Genomic DNA, 12,464 nt, shown 5'->3' with positions numbered 1-12,464 from the left:
TCTTCTCTGCTTACTAAGCACTCTGACATCAATTCTGACATGGTCTGGTTGTACTTCCCTCCTTTTCTGTGCAGGTCGAATCAAATCCCCCATCATATTCAAGATAGATCCAAAGTGGGATAACCAACTGGGAGTATGTGACTTTGCTTGTGGAAGAAAATTCCTAAGAGGGTGGGACCTCCCAGAATGGCCTGTGATCCCTTTGCGCATGCTCAGAGACTCGTCCTGGGCCAAGGTGGGGCTTCACCTTTACTGCCTTCTGTATGGGGAGGACTTCAGGTGGTTGTTTGGGTCCTAGCCTTGGAGAGTCTTAGATGTCTTTGGCAGTTTCCATAGTGAAGTGGTTACCTGAAGCTGGAGTGATAGGTCCAGTCTGCTTTCTCTCAAGGTACCGTGGCCACCCCCCCCCCCTTTTTTTAACCTCTGTTCTCCACAGCTTGTCTGTATCTATTTTAATTTGTTCTGGGGTTTAACTTCAGTCCTTTTAAACCTCCTCTGGGTAATTGTATATTCTGACTGTGAGTCTCTAATAAATAGCATAGGAAATGAGGAGGAATCAAAACAAAAATCTTGATAGAAGCATTTCTTAGTCATCAAATCTTGGAGCATTAGGGAAATACAAATGAGATTTCTTTTCAGACTTTCAACTAGCCAGGGGGTATATTTGAAGACTTCAAAATCTTTTAAAAAATAAATTATGGTCCCCCTCCCCCATGAAGCAGGATTGAGAACATAATGGGCTGAGGAATTTCCAGAGTAGTCACAGGCCCTCTCAGGGGACTTATGGACAGTGGGTTTTAAAAACGTGTCTTTGAAGTAATTTTTCATGGACGTTTTGGTTCCAGCGGGTAGACTGCACATGGGTCAAAATAAGCATTCTAACTTAAAAACAACAAAAAGGAGACGGGACTGAGTTTTGCCCTGAGCTAAAGAGGAGGTCTTGCTCTGGGACAGCAGCAGCTGCGAACACACAGCGGAGCAGAAGTCAGGTCTATCAGGGACTTTCTCAGAGAACTCTCTAGGCTTGACCAGAAAAAAAATATATTCATATCCTCATGCATTTTTCTCTCTTCTCCACAGCCCTCACCCTCTCTTCTCCCAGCCCTGCAAGGTTGTGGCAGGCGAAATGTCAAGAACTCCCATGCAGAATGCAGTGCAAAGAGGGAAAGCCACTTGTCAGACTCTCTTCCTCTGCAGAAAGCTGTGTCCCCGTCATGGGCTGAATTGTGTATTCCAGTTCTCGTGTTAAAGCCCTGTCCCTGGTACCTCAGGATGTGACTGTATTGGGAGAAAGGACGTTTAAGGAGGTGATTATGGTTGAATGGGGTCATCAGCGTGGGCCCTGATTCCAGAGGACTGGTGTCCTTTTAAGAAGAGGAACAGCCACCAGGGATGCGAAAGCACAGAGGAAAGGCCAGGTGAGGACAGCACGAGAAGACACTGCCGGCAAGCCAAGGAGTAGCCCTCGGGAGAAACCAAACTTGCGGATGGTTTGATCTCGGATTTCCAGCCTCTAGAACCATGAGGGAAGAATGTCTGGTTAAGGCCCTCCCAGCCTGTGTACTTTGTTGGGGCAGCCCTAGCTGACTGAAATATAAGGCTGCTCTCTCCTCCCGGCCTGGCTGTCTCCTCACACCCAGAGCCACAGGAGGAGCCTGGGATGCAGGGCAACACAAGGAGGAGGGCAGGGGGCACCTATCCAACACTCCCCTCAGAATCTTTTTTGTCTACAGTGGGTGCCTGGACAAGCCTATCTTTGCCAGGAATATAAAGGCCTCAAGGGGTGCCAGGAATGCTCAGCCTGAGGGGTCCTATGGCTGGGAACAGACTAAGGTTAATTAATATTTGGCCTGTGGATCCGAAGAGAGGGAAATCTTTTGTGTCCACGGGAGGGGCTGTGTAGTAGAAGGAAGAAGCTTAACCCTGAATTCCACCCTGAGACCTGTCACTTTCCTAGTCCACACTCACCTGGCTCCAGATTCCCTGCATACAGAGCTTAGGTTACTGGTAGGTCAGCCCTTCTCATGCTGAAATGTGATGTGACTCACACAAGTTTTGTGTTAAAATGTAGATCTGATTGAGTAGGTCTATGTGGGGCCCATGAATGTGCATTTCCAACCAGCTCCCAGGAGACACTGATGCTGCTAGGGGTTCACATCTGAATAGCAAGATGGCATCTCCAGGCTCATTCTAAGCAGCCTCTCGGCCCCTCATCTTATCTTCTGCTTAACAAGCCTGTATAGTTCCTGGTTGGTCCAGATGTTGGGACAGCAGGAGACTGAGGCCAGCAAGAAGAGTATGGTTGAGGCCAGACCCATCAGATCTGGACCAAGAGGCTCCTCACTACTCTGAGACCTCAGATGAGAGCTTTAACCACCTAGAGACTCAGTTTTGTTTTCTGCAAAATGGGTCAGTAGACTTACCTCATGGGGGTTTGTGTGAGTGTTGAGATAACACATATAAAATGCCTAGAACAGGACCAGAAGCATTAGAAGTAAAGTAGTCAACAAATGTTGGTCCCCTTCTTCTCTTACCTAAACCCAAGAATCTTACAGTCTGTGGGGAAGTCCTGATTTGGTGGAGAAATTTCAAAGAACAATTTATATTTCATAAGATAGAACTAAAATTATTTTTAGTGTTTTGCTAACTTTAGACAGAAAAGGAAAAAATGAATTATCCAGGAGTCAAATGAGGATTTGATGGTCAGAGACTTTTGGGGCAGAGGTTGAGGGTCTTACCCCAGTATAGGACAGGAGATAGGGTATTGGACTGTACTGAGGGGGGTGAGTGGCTAGAACTGAGGCCCCTGCATAAAGTCTAGAGTCTCAAAGAGCTGTCCCTTTCCATTTAGTAGAAACTAACATACTCAAGAATTCTGTAAAAAAATTGCTGTTTAGAAAAGAGGAGAGAGGAAAGTTATCTATGAAAAATTGAAATGCTAGGTCTATGTACACACAGATGTGCAATCCAAATTCGTACTACCAGCCTGGAATGGGAATTCCAAGTAGAGAAATAAAATAAGTGTTCAGGACCATTAAAGTCCTACATATTTAGCAGAGGCAAATGTGAAATTATTGCTGTAGGGAAACTTTTACAACCCAAGGGTCAAGGGAGTCCCACAGAAAAAAAACAGCCTCACTGAAGATGAGCTGACAATGAGAATTGAAAACCAACCACCCAAGAAAATGAACCACAATGAGACAGAGTCCACAGATGAAATAGAACTAGCACCTTCAAAAGTGAAAACAGTACATTCATCTGAAAAGAACAATGGTATAAGCATATTTCTAAGTATTGGAGAGCTAAGAGAATGAATGAAAATCACAATAAAAAGATTAGTCAGTGTGGAAAGTGAAAAACATTGTCCTTGAACATAAGGATCCAGTGGGCAGGATAAGACACAGATTACGTACACAGCTGAAGAAATAGTAAATTGGAAGGCAGTTCTGAGGAAATTAAATAGAACACAGCACAGGAAGGAAAAGATATAGAAAGATCAGCTAAGAGACGTGGGGAGGGGGACTGAACAGATTCCTTGAAATGCAAGTTTTAGGAGAAAATACAGTACATGAAGTACCAGCAATACTTGAAAGATAATGGCTGAGAATCTTTCAGATTTCAAGAAAAATGCACATTTTCATTTATAGGAAGCACAGGAGTTCTGTGAAGAATGTATAAACACAGAACCATACTAGATTAATTAAGACTAGAAAATATATCAAAGATAATATACTGATGATAGGTTCTTTACTGCAACAATTAATGCCAAAACAAGAGAATAATTACATTTTCAGGAAAGCAGGGCCTATGGAAGTTTCTCTCTTAGAAAGTCATCGATAAGTTCACTACTAAAAGACAGGCTATAATAACGTGGATATTAAACTCAAGCTAGGAGTTGCCAGGAATAACAGAGACTAAAAAAAAGATGGTAAAAATATTGGGAAATCTGAAAGATCTTTGACTGGAAAAAAAAAATAAAACTTTTGTAAGGCTTAAGGACAAGCACAACTAAAATACTAAAAACATACAGTAACATGGTAGGTGAAGAGTAGAATCAGAAATGATGTGTTTCAGTATCATCTTGTTCAAGAGGTAAGTAAAAGTAGTGACTAATTTTATATTAATTAACTTAAGTATATAAAATAAAATTTTGAGAGTGACTACAAACATGGAAATAGAATGCAAACTTCAAAACCTTTAGAAGGAAAAACAAGAAAACTTAATCCATTTGACAGAAGATAGGAATAAGAAGTAAGGAAACAGTGAATAAAAGAACCTGGTAAAGAGGGGCGCCTGGGTGGCTCAGTTGGTTAGGTGTCTGACTTCGGCTCAGGTAGTGATCTCAGGGTCCTGGGATCGAGCACCGCATCAGGCTCTCTACTCAGCGGGGAGCCTGCTTCCCTCTCTCTTTCTGCCTGCCTCTCTGCCTACTTGTGATCTCTGTCCGTCAAATAAATAAATAAATAAATAAAATCTCAAAAAAAAAAAAAAAGAGCCTGGTAAAGAAAAAACACCGATTAAGGTGGTAACAATACGTGCAAACAGGAGTAATTGCAATATAAACTCTATAATTTGCATTATAAATTGAGGGATTTTTATGTTTGATTGTAACAAAGAAATAAAACAAGACTTAACCCTAAACTTCCATCTAGAACAAAATGGTAAATGGCATTTGTCTTTCTCTGACTTATTTCACTTGGTATTATACCCTCTAGGTCTATCTATGTTGTTACAAATGGCAAGATTTTATTCTTTTTTATGGCTGAGTAATATTTCCAAGTAATATTCATTTTTATGTGTGTGTGTATATATATCACATCTTCTTTATCCGTTTATCTGTTGTCACTGAGGTTGCTTCCATATCTTGGCTATTGTATATACTGCTGTAATAAACATAGGTGTGCATATATCTTTTCAGATTAGTGTTTTCATTTTCTTTGGGTAAACTGCCAGTCGTGGAATTATTGGATCATGTGGTAGTTCTATTTTTAATTTTTTGAGGAACCTCCATACTGTTTTCCAGACTGGCTGCACCAGTTTGCATTCCCACCAACAGTACATGAGGGTCACCAACATTTGTTATTTCTTGTGTTTTTGCTTTTAGCCATTCTGGAAGGTCTATAGTGATATCTTATTATGGTTTTGATTTACATTTCCCTGATGATAAGTGATGTTGAGCATCTTTTCATGTGTCTCTTGGCCATCTGGGTGTCTTCTTTGGAAAAATGTCTATTTAGGTCCTTTGCCCATTTTTAATTGGATTATTTGCTTTTTTGGTGTTGAGTTGTAAAAATTCTTTATATATTTTACATATTAACTCCTTATTGGATATGTCATTTGCAAATACCTTTTCCCATTTTGTAGATGCCCTGTTTGTTTTGTTAATGATTTCCTTCATTGTGCAAAAGCTTTTTATTTAGGTATAGTGTCAATAGTTTAATTTTGCTTTTATTTCCTTTGGCAGAGGAGACATATCTAGAAAAATATTCCTATGGTTGATGCCTATGTTTTATTCTAGAAATTTCATTTCAGGCTCTCACATTTAGGTCTTTAATTCATTTCAGTTTGTTTTTGATTTCCTTCATGTGGAATTTAAGAAACAAAGCAAATGCACAAAGGAAAAAAGGAGACAGACAAAAGACAGATTCTTAAATCTGGAGGAGAAACTGGTAGTTGCCAGAGAGGGTGGGGGATGAGGGAATTAGATAAAGGGGTTTAAGAGCACACTCGTCTTGATGCGCAACAAGGAATGTATAGAATTATTGAATTATTAGATTGCACACCTGAAACCAATATAACACCTTAAGGTAATTAGCTTGAATAAAAAAATAAAGTGGCAAAGAAAAAAATTAAAAGAAAAAGATGGAAAAATATACCATAGAAATACTAACCAACAAAAAGTGATCATAGCAATATTAATATTAAATAAAAGGTAAAGCATTTTAGAAATTAAGCCATTTATTACTTAATAATAAAATCTGTAGTTTTTCAGCAAGATATAATTCTTCTCAGCTTGAATATCAATAACACCATAGTCTCAACATCTGTAAGTGGAAACTCATACAATTATAATCAGAAAAAATAAATTTACAGCCACAGGGAGAGAAACTAATGAGTCAACCAGCAAAGCAATAGTAAGGATAAAGAAGATCAAAAAAGTTTTTAATAAGTTTGATCTAGTAGATATTTATATAAACTCAGCATCTAACAATGAAAGAATACATGTCATTTTTAAAAATTGTGAGCGTGTTTTTTCTTTTTGAAAATCTAGTTTTATTTATTTTTTTGAAGATTTTTATTTATTTATTTGACAGAGATTACAAGTAGGCAGAGGCAGGCAGAGAGAGAGGGGGAAGCAGGCTCCCTACTGAGCAGAGAGCCTGATACGGGGCTCGATCCCAGGACCCTGAGATCATAACCTGAGCCAAAGGCAGAGGCTTTAACCCACTGAGCCACCCAGGTGCCCTGAAAATCTAGTTTCAAAGTCATCATTTATAAGTGCCATTAATTACAGTAGGAGCAATTATAACTCAGCCTATCCTGGGAGTAAAGTCTGTCCACTTATTTGGGGGAAAGGATGTAGGCCACAGCACATGTGAGGGGACCTTCATAAATGAGATAAATATATGAGTTAAGACAACAAGAGTTACATAGTCAGAGTCAAAATCATCTGGGTTTGAATCATAGGGTCACTGTTTATTAGCTCTGTCACTTTGGGCAAGTCACTTAGACTTTCTGAGCCTCATCTTTTCTCATCTGGGTAATGGGTCTAATAACAGCACCCAAAACCAAAACTTAGTGCTGCAGTGAGGCTCAAATAAGATACTGTATTTTAAGTATCTTAGTTTCATGACTAAGTTTCATGACTGCTCCTGTGTGTAATAAATTAGCTGTTTTCATATTTATTGTTACTCTAATGTCTTTTACTTTTGCCCAAATCATTGAATATGTTATATTATTATATACTGAAAGATACTGTTTTCTGTTTATCAACTGTCTTCTTTCAAGAACTTGGACTCTGAGTTAAATATTTGTGTCCTGAACATCTTTTTGTTTTGAGGTATTTCTTTATGTGTTACGGCAAAATTAGTGTACCATTATTTACATAAGAGAAGTGAAGATCCTCAGAAAAAAGGTAGATTCTGTTATTTTGGAGGGACTATGTTAGCAAAACAATGACTCTTCAAAAATTCATAATAAGGACTCTGCACATGGGCAAGCAGATGTTGAAATTGTTACAGAGGCCAAGTAACCATGAAGTGTTTTTAATCATAACTCAGAGTTTGGAGACACTTCCATCTTATCCACAGCATCACAAACACAACACTGCAGGACAATTAGAACTAAGGGAAGAATTTTTTGGAAAAGTTTCTTCCCATCTTAACACCAAAGTCCTCGCGCAAAACCTGGCTTTGAGACCTATGTCCTCCAGATGGATAAAAATTCATTCGATACCAACTGTGGAGATTGCTTCTGAAATGTATCCATTTTGCCTTTCAGGAGCCAGAGTAACAGTGACCTGATGTTTTCATTCCAATGCTGCTGGGATCTCAGTCTGGAAGGTCTGCTTTCAAAGCATATCCTGGTGGGACAGATTTTCCCGGAGTCCCCACATTCACTAGCATGAAGCTGTGGGGTTCTTGCCAGGACTGAGAGTTGAGTAGAAGGCCTGGACCAGAAGGAAAGGGACCTGTCTGTGCCCCTGGGGGGGCTGGTGTCCAAATGTCTGTTATCAGTATAAATAAGGTTTCATTCAGAACGGTCCTGTGCCAAATGTCTTAAACGCGAGGGGTGGTGAGCAAGGCAGGGATCTCTGCTACCTTAGAGTTTGGAAAGCATTTCAGGGCTTAAGGCAGGGGGCAGTACCACCTGGGCCTCCCCTGTGGGCCTCTAGCTCTCTTCAAAGATGTGCATTCCCCACTTCTGGAGTCCTTTAACCATTGGTCAGTTTCTGGTTCCGAAGGGTGCCACTTCTCAAAATTTCCTTTGTAAAATCTGGTGGTGGTGTTTCTGTTTGCAATCTCATACCCTTTGTTAATTTCAAAAATTTCAACCGTGACATCCTGTTACATGTGAATTGAGGCAATAGTTTTCCAGTTTTTTTTCTTTCTTTCCTTTTTTTTAGGTTTTATTTATTTATTTGACAGGGATCACAAATAGAGAGAGAGAGAGAAGGGGGAAGCAGGCTCCCCGCTGAGCAGAGAGCCCAAGGTGGGGCTCAATTTCAGGACCCTGAGATCATGACCTGAGCCAAAAGCAGAGGCTTAACCCCACTGAGCCACCCAGGCGCCCCACCAATTTTTTCTTTTATTAAACTGATAGAAATGTCTAATCAGAAAAGTATGGAAATACTGGTCTAATCTTTTTTCTGCTTAGCTGAGTTATCCATTCTAGGAGAATTCTGGCCTTACTAACCCTAAGTTTCCTTGCCTCACAAATTGTAGTAGAAAAGCAGAGTTTCAGGTTTTGAGGCAAAATCCATCATTTGGCAGCCTGGCTTCCAATAGAAAGTTCCAAATAATTCTCCTTCCAGACTCAGACATTCCAGGTCCTGTCACAGCTTAAAACGTGCCTTTTCTGTTTGGTCAGTCTGAGTTAAATTACTCTGGGCATTTTTGAATTTCATGAACAGGAAAAAAATAAACTTTTTCAACTTGAAAAATAAATGGAAGCCATTCTTTTTGGCGGCAGATAACTCCAAAAGATGTGACCTTTCAGAGTTCATACTGCCCAAGTGGGTTGTTTCCTTGGAGGACTAGAATCTGCATGAGTTCAATCAAGTTATGTCAGGGAGAAAATGTTAAGTGATGGAGGAAGAAAAAATATTTGTAAGACAAGTAAACTTTGGAGACAATTATTCTCCTCGATTTCCTGTAACTTGCTCTATGCCCAAGTTTCAATGTTGTTCAGAATGTTTTATGTCATTTTAATAACCAAAGTAGTTTCGCTGAATAAATATAATGATTTGATTTAGAAACAGTGATTATGGTGGCTGGAAAAATAAGTTTCTTTAGAAAATGGGATAATTTTATAGTTGCTGGGGAAGACGGATTTGTGTCGAATATTGTGTAAATAAATCCAAATGGCACTTTTCCCCTGGGTGGATTTTTTTGGTAATCAACCTACCAGCTTCTGGAAATGGACCATTATGCAGATTTATAAAATACAACTAGATCTTTTCACCTTGGGATGTTTATCATTCTTTTCCTTGGAAATAGAATCCTGAAACGAAAATCTCAGTGGCAATGCTCCATGAAGAGTAAGGCCATAAATGCTTCACTTGGCAAAAGAGAATTAAAAAAAGCTGAGAGCTACTCAGAGAAATATTAACTCAATTTTGCGGCTGAGATATTAGGGATTCTCTAAAGGACTATATTTTACTGATCCTTTATTATAGTGTTGCTACGGGCATTCAGACTTTTATTGCTCTTTCTGGGCTCATTGTTGAGTGTAGGGGTTTTCATGAGGAGCAAAGATTGCTGCTTCTCTGCCTCTGATGGGCACTTCCCTCCCCTGGGTGAAACAGACAAGCACACTGATAGCCAAGGCACAGAGGTGAGGCACGTCGTGGACCCCAAAGGGGCTACTACTGGCCAAAATTTTAAAAAGTCATCTTGGAAGCTTACAAAACACCCTCACATTCTCCAAATATTTATTGAGTGCCTGCTATAAGCTAGTCCCTCTACATTCATCATTTCATTTTAATTTGGAATGTTTCACCCAACATCGTAAAGTGAAACTCCACAAAGATTAATACCAAAAATGGTTTCATGATAGCTCTTATCTTTGCTGGCACCATGCATGAGAAATCCACACAAAGCAAGAGGTCAGATGTCAAAGGTCCAGGAGACACCAAGAAAAACACGGGGGGGGGGGGGAGAAGAAAAGAAAAAAAAACCTAAGAGGAACAATTTTGAAAAACAAACAAAATAAGCCCAAAGCGTAGCACAGGACCCTTGGGCCCAAGAAACTGTTTTGCAACTTAAAGGAAAAGCAAAGCAGAGCATCTTGAGAAAACCCCACATTTCTGAGGCTGAACCACAGCTGGAACGCAGGGAACAACTTTCAACCCCTGCAAAGGCTGCAACAGGGGACCAGGGTTCTGTCCTCAAGGGCCAGGTGAGAAGACCCTAGGCTCCACAACTGGTGATATGGAGAGCCCTCTAGGGAAGCCAGGAGAACACCAGAGACTCCCATCTGCTATCATCAGAAAAGCAAGAACAAAACTAGAAACCAGACCCCCAAACAAAAGTTTTAACTCAACAAGTCAAGGTTGAGGTTGACTCAACCTTGAGGTTGAGGTTGATCCAGGATAGTCCTGGGCAAACACAGCTGTAGGGATTAGCTGAGCACCTAGAATGAAGGGAAACGCTGTCTGATGCCACTTGGAACCCACTTGGGCCACCACTATCCTCTGGGAGCTTCTGTTTTTGTTATTATTTTTGTTTAATATTCAAGAGCATTACCTTATGTGCATTCCTGAATACTATACATTTTGACACTTGACTCTGTTAATGTTTTAATATCTCTTTCCCAGGTTCCTGTCCCCCAGAACTTGATCAGCCTTGAAGTTCCTTGTCTCAAACCAAAAAAAAAGAGTGACGAACTGTGCTTTGCGACTTCTTCTTCTTCTTTTTTTTTTTGGTCACTGTCACTGCCCCCCACCCCAATATGGCTGTAGCTAAATGAGGGAGCCCATGGCTTGCTGGATTTGTTGGTATTACCGTTAATCTAGAAACTCTGAAGGAAGCTGAACTTGAAGTTCAACTTGAAGTTGCCCGCTCCAACTTTTATTCAAGTGTCTATAAATTCCTTAGTGATGAACTGAAATCTTCCCAGGCTCTGCATTACTGCAAATCCTTCCCCAGCCTCCCCAGCCTCCCCCTGTTTAGCACAGGGACTCCATGCCGCCCACACCCGGTGCCGGGGACTCCCGGGACGAAATGAAATCGGGGCCCAGAGGCGGACACACCCTGTGGAGGCACTGCCCCTGGGGAGTAATAATTTCACCCCCTGTTCCTATCATCTCAGATACACAGACCATCTGATTTAGACCCTAGATTCACGCCAGTCAGCCCAGCAGAACCCTCTGCTTCACAGCGGAGGAAACAAAATTCCCCCTCCATCCCCGCGCGTTTGTCTGTTCAGAAAAAGGGCAAGTGTAGTTTGGCCCATCTGCAGATTCAGCTGTTTCAGGGTCCTCTGCCCACAAGGTTCCTGCTCCCGCATGCCTCCCTGCTTCAGGCCCTTCGGGTATTTACTGAAATGCCCCCTTCTCAGGGAGCTCTTCCTCGGTGACCTTCAAAACTCCACACGTGCTCCCACCCTGAACTCCCCTTATCCCTCTTCACTGCTTTAATTGTTCCTTTAGTACTTGTTACTATGCAATTTGCAGTGAAAATCTTTGACCTATGTATCTTTTTCATTGTTTAATTCCTCCCCACCCCCACCCCACTCCCCACACGGTAGGGTTCTGATTAATGGGTAACAATGTACAAGAAATGTCTGGGCAAGGCAGGGTGGGGTGGGGGCTCGAATGCATACCCTTTGCTGGAGGCAAGAGTCTGCCCCCCCCCCCCCCAGTCTCCCTGCTCTGTCCCCAAGGCCCTTTGCAAGGTTGGTTGGTTAACAACAGGCTTGCAAAAATCCTGAGTATTTCACAATGTGCTCTTGTAGACTGGTTTGAGCGAGCTCCAGCACACCAATGGCTCTTCTCACCCTGGGAAATCCCATGAGGGTGTCCCATGAGGGCAGTGGTTTGTGTGTGCTTGGTTAATTGCTGTAACCTCAACGCTCTCAGTAGGGCTTGGCGCATAGCAGAAGCTCCATAAACAACTGTTGAATGAGTGTAAATGCCTTATTTTATCATCGGGATCACTGTATTTAAAGAACAATGTATTCTGTCATTTTTGCTTAAGCTTACGATAAGAACTATGTCTGTGCCATTGCATGTTATTTTATACAATTTTAATGGTGTTATGCTTGATATTTAGAGTGTAATTGACCATACTACTGTTTGAAATTCAGGTAAATTTAATCTCATTTAAAAAATAGCATTATTACAAATATCCTTGAAGATAAATACATATTCAGATTAACTAAGTGGAAGGTAGCAGTGTATTGTTTAAGGTTAATAAAATTATACTGTAAGTAGTAATATGGGAAATAAGTTTGTGAGGATTTCAAATGCTGTTCTGAAACTAACATGATGTAAGAATATTTGACCAATGTATTTGATATTTGAACATATTTTTAAAAAATATAATGTGAACCAGAAGAACAGACAAGGAATCCAAACAGTAACTCTCTTTAAATACAATTTTAAAATATAGAATAACCATCACGGACGATGAAGAATGTATATTTAAAAAAAGTGACTTGGGGTAAGTTGTTACAATATGGAGTAAAAGTCTTTGGATTCATACTTCATATCATACAGTAAAATAAAGTCAATTTGGATAAAA

The 12,464-nt window shown here is 40.6% G+C and overlaps 1 long non-coding RNA gene across 1 annotated transcript in view; it reads left to right on the top strand.

Annotated features, from left to right (window-relative positions):
* The window catches only part of LOC309860186, a 121,288-nt gene extending 117,577 nt beyond the window's left edge, over positions 1–3,711 (top strand). The window contains exon 3 of the long non-coding RNA XR_014309234.1: positions 1,081–3,711. This is a non-coding gene — a long non-coding RNA (uncharacterized lncRNA). The remainder of the gene's footprint in view (positions 1–1,080) is intronic.
* The last annotated feature ends 8,753 nt before the right edge of the window (positions 3,712–12,464 follow it).

The sequence above is a fragment of the Mustela nivalis genome, assembly GCF_964662115.1.
Source record: "Mustela nivalis genome assembly, chromosome: 2".
Lineage (NCBI taxonomy): Eukaryota > Metazoa > Chordata > Mammalia > Carnivora > Mustelidae > Mustela > Mustela nivalis.
This window is presented reverse-complemented; position numbering and strand designations above follow the sequence as displayed.